The 4,982-nt window shown below is 41.7% G+C and overlaps 1 non-coding gene across 1 annotated transcript; it reads right to left on the bottom strand.

Moving 5' to 3' along the window:
* Nucleotides 1–4,909: 4,909 nt before the first annotated feature.
* TRNAG-UCC lies at nucleotides 4,910–4,982 on the bottom strand. The gene has a single exon. It is a non-coding gene; the product is annotated as a tRNA-Gly (tRNA).

Genomic DNA, 4,982 nt, shown 5'->3' with positions numbered 1-4,982 from the left:
AACTAAAAAAAAAAAGAAGAAGGAGGAGGAGGAGAAAATAAGACTCTGGTGAAAGGGGAAGTTACTGTGTGCCAGACACTGAGCAAATGCTCTGCACTTGCCAACTCAGGTAACTCTCACACCCACCTGCAAAGGCATTGTTCTTTTTTTTTTCTTTTATTATTATTATTATTATTATTTTTTTCCAGTGGGTTTTGTCATACATTGATATGAATCAGCCATGGATTTACATGTATTCCCAATCCCGATCCCCCCTCCCACCTCCCTCTCCACCCGATTCCTCTGGGTCTTCCCAGTGCACCAGGCCCGAGCACTTGTCTCATGCATCCCACCTGGGCTGGTGATCTGTTTCACCATAGATAGTATACATGCTGTTCTTTTGAAATATCCCACCCTCACATTCTCCCACAGAGTTCAAAAGTCTGTTCTGTATTTCTGTGTCTCTTTTTCTGTTTTGCATATAGGGCTATCGTTATCACCTTTCTAAATTCCATATATAATGTGTTTAGTATGCTGTAATGGTCTTTATCTTTCTGGCTTACTTCACTCTGTATAATGGGCTCCAGCTTCATCCATCTCATTAGGACTGGTTCAAATGAATTCTTTTTGACGGCTGAGTAATATTCCATGGTGTATATGTACCACAGCTTCCTTATCCACTCTCTGCTGATGGGCATCTAGGTTGCTTCCATGTCCTGGCTATTATAAACAGTGCTGCGATGAACATTGGGGTGCACGTGTCTCTTTCAGATCTGGTTTCCTCAGTGTGTATGCCCAGAAGAGGGATTGCTGGGTCATATGGCAGTTCTATTTCCAGTTTTTTAAGAAATCTCCACACTGTTTTCCATAGCGGCTGTACTAGTTTGCATTCCCACCAACAGTGTAAAAGGGTTTCCTTTTCTCCACACCCTCTCCAGGCTTTATTGCTTGTAGACTTTTGGATAGCAGCATCCCTGACTGGTGTGTAATGGGTACCATCATTGATGGTTTTGATTGTGCTTTCTCTGATATGAGTGATTGTTGAAACAATCTTTTTCATGTGTTTGTTAGCCATCTATATGTCTTCTTTGGAGAAATGTCTGTTTAGTTCTTTGGCCATTTTTTGATTGGGTCATTTATTTTTCTGGAATTGAGCTGCAGGAGTTGCTTGTATATTTTTGAGATTAATCCTTTGTCTGTTGCTTCATTTGCTATTATTTTCTTCCAATCTGAGGAGCAGAAAAGAAGTAAAAAGGATCCAGATAGGAAAGAAGAAGTATAAAACTCCTCACTGTTTGCAGATGACTGCTCTCTATAAGAAAACCCTAAAGACGCTACCAGAAAATTACTAGAGCTAATCAATGAACACAGTAATGTTGCAGGATATAAAATTAACACACAGAAATCCTTGCATTCCTATACACTAACAATGAGAAAACAGAAAGAGAAATTAAGGAAACAATACCATTCACTATTGCAACAAAAAGAATAAAATACTTAGGAGTATATCTACCTAAAGAAACAAAAGACCTATACATAGAAAACTATAAAACACTGATGAAAGAATCAAAGAGGACAACAGATGGAGAAACATAGCCGTGTTCATGGATGAAGAACATATTGTCAAAATGGCATTCTAACCAAAGTCTATAGATTCAATGCAATCCCTATCAAGCTACCACGGTATTTTTCACAGAACTAGACACCAAAGAATTTTCAAATTTGTAATGGAAATACAAAAACCTGATAGCCAAGAGTAATCTTTTGAGAAAGAAGAATGGAACTAGAGGAATCAACCTGTGATTCAGACTGTCTACTACAAAGCCACAGTTATCAAGACAGTATGGTACTGGCACAAAGACAGAAATATAGATCAATGGAACAGAATAGAAAGCCCAGAGATAAATCCACAACCTATGGACACCTTATCTTTGACAAAGGAGGCAAGGATATACAATGGAAAAAAGACAACCTCTTTAACAAGTGGTGCTGGGAAAACTGGTCAACCACTTGTAAAAGAATGAAACTAGAACACTTTCTAACACCATACACAAAAATAAACTCAAAATGGATTAAAGATCTAAATGTAAGACCAGAAACTATAAAACTCCTAGAGGAGAACATAGGCAAAACACTCTCCGACATAAATCACAGCAAGATCCTCTATGACCCACCTCCCAGAATATTGGAAATAAAAGCAAAACTAAACAAATGGGACCTAATGAAACTTAAAAGCTTTTGCACTACAAAGGAAACTATAAGTAAGGTGAAAAGGCATTGTTCTTATGTTACAGACTATTAAAACCCAGTCCCAGGGGGTTAGCCTGATTGGTCATACAGCCCGGAAGTGGCAGGGGAGGCAGGGCATGGCCCCCAAGAGTCTGGCCGGAGCACCCCCACTCTCCACCTTTGGGCGATCTGCTTGGGGACCACCTGTTGTGTCTTTAGAACACCCAAGAGCTGTTTGAGGTAGTCATTAGCTGAATAAATGCTTTTCAGCAAGGGGTAATCATTATATTAATTATCATAATAATCAGGTTCATCAGGCACTGGGTGCCACTCTTCCTAACAGAATAGAAGTGCTCTCAGTGCTTTTCACAGGCACCAGGCAGCTTAACACAGCCCTCCAGCTTCACTGGATATTCGTGAATGCTTCCTGACCAAAAGTCCTGGGTCCCTTGGAAAGTCACTGGAGCAAAGTTCAAGCCCATGAGTTTCCAAGCGTCACTTCATCAGGCTTCCATCTGGAGGCAGTGTGATGTTGGCATCACCCTAGGTCCCCTGTGGGTGAGGGGACAGACCTGTGTTACCCACAGGTAACCCACAGACCTGTGTTAATGCCAAACTGGTAGGTGGAGCCCAAGGGGCCCTTTTTTTTAAACGGCTCAACTGTGAACTGGTTAACTTTTGCTTGTGTTCCGTAACTCTCAAAAACTTGAATATGTTCAGGGTTAAAAGACTTTCTCAACATCTCTGCCTCCTAGCTAAGGAGTGCAGTATTAGAGTTCACCGTGTGCCATAACCTGAAGGTGACATTCTGACCCAACTTCGGAATAAATAGACTTAAAACAGAATTTCACAAGAAGCAACAATTCCATTATATCTTAAATTTTAAGAGCTTTTAACTTTGTCTTTTTTCTCCCCTCATAACCATTAGTGTTGATGGAGCATGGAAATCATCTGGGGAAAGAAGAGTGTCCTTTGTTGGCTAATGTTTTTTCCTTTTCCTCACTATTGTGAAATGCAATTTTCTAATAGATGATGTTTAGTGTTCTTTGTTCACCTCTCGTAAGGCTCTGTTGAGCATGACAAATGTAGGGATGATTGCTTCTAGGGTTTCACTGAGAAGATAAAACATTAATATATTAAATTGTATTTAATCAAGTTCTTCTACATGAGCCCTTCATTATTTGGCCTTGTTGACACATGTGAGTTGCCCAGTTTCTAGATGATGCTACGCTTGCCCTTCAAGGTGCTGGGCACAGTCCAGCTTCTCAGGAGCCTTCTCATCCGGATTCCCAGGAGGTAGAGCTGGTGTCCCAGGGTGAGCTCACTTCTACCTGTGGGAACAGCAGAGCAGTGGGGTGCCCCTCATCATCTGGGGCAGGAAGGCGTGCTGCTTTCGAATCCCCTCTAGCCTGAACTCCATCCCACACGTGAAGGATTGCAAATTCACTTCCTGTCCCAGTAACTTGTCATGGAAAGTTTTGGGCTGCAAAACAGCCCATCCTTTTATCTTCAAAGCTTGAAAGCTCTTGGATCTAAGGAAATAGCTTATTTGGGTTGAGAAAAGACAATTTGATTTTAGGATGGTTAAACAGAGGGTTAGTGAAAAATTAAAACCAAACAACTGTAAGCTTAATAAAAGATTTGAGTGGTTGTAAATCTGCTGGTGACTCGTTAATGCCACCTAAAAGCAGGCAGCCTTCTGTAGAGGAGGCAATACTGAGGGGCGTGCTGAGTGAGGGGATAGGAAGCACCTTAGAGGTTCTGATGAGAAAGGTTGGGACAGCATGTGTCGGGACAGGACTGTGAACACGAGACAATCACATCGTGGTCCAACATATACATGGGTGTGTGCACACATGCACGTGCGCACACACACACACACACACACAATCTGTGTTTGCAAAAGTTACTTGCCCACTAAGCCAGCAGGACTTCACTAACCACATGGTCTGCCAGGACTCTGACAGTTTAGGTTTTCCCACAGTGATTTAAAATCTTATTATTACCAGGCTGTTAAATCACTTACTGTGTGACCTTAGACAAAGTGTCCAACCTTTCTGGGCCTCAATTTCTTAATCTATGAAACTGATTAAAGAATTCCTTGTAGGCAGGTTGTTGGTGAGGAATAGCAATAATGGCTGAAACATCCAGGGCAGCAAGTGGACCACAGGGAGTGCTCAGTACACAGAACGAATTGCTTCGACTTTTATTCTTATTTTTAATCAGGGGATGAAGATCAGGGATTTGAGGGAAATTAATCTCAATTGTCGTTTTTAAAGAAACGTCCTAGCGCTGAAGTAGTTTTTCTTTAAAATGTTGCCTATAGTGTCCTTATCAGAGCTTTAAGACTGTGTGTGTATGTGTATGATAAATCCTGCTTATGTGTGTGTGCATGCCCTCTCACTTAGTTGTGTCTAACTCTTTGTGACCCCAGGGACTGTAGCATGCCAGGTTCCTCTGTCCATGGGATTTCCCAGGCAAGAATACTGGAGTGGGTCACAATTCCCTTCTCCAGAGGATCTTCCTGGACCAGGGATCAAACCCATGTCTCTTGAGTTTGCTGCGTTGGCAGGCAGATTCTTTATCACTGAGCCACCTGGGAAGCCCCAAACCCTGCATAAATAGCTATTTTTAAATCTTTTATTTTTTAAAGTATTTTTATTTATTTATTGGCCATACCTCAAGGCATGTGGGATCTTAGTTCCCTGACCAGGGATCGAACCTGTGCCCCCTGCAGTGGAAGTGCAGAGTCATAACCACTAGACCACCAGGGA

The sequence above is a fragment of the Cervus canadensis genome, chromosome 9 (genome assembly GCF_019320065.1).
Source record: "Cervus canadensis isolate Bull #8, Minnesota chromosome 9, ASM1932006v1, whole genome shotgun sequence".
Taxonomy (NCBI): domain Eukaryota; kingdom Metazoa; phylum Chordata; class Mammalia; order Artiodactyla; family Cervidae; genus Cervus; species Cervus canadensis.
The sequence above is the reverse complement of the archived record's forward strand: the minus strand, read 5'-3'. Positions and strand labels throughout refer to the sequence as shown.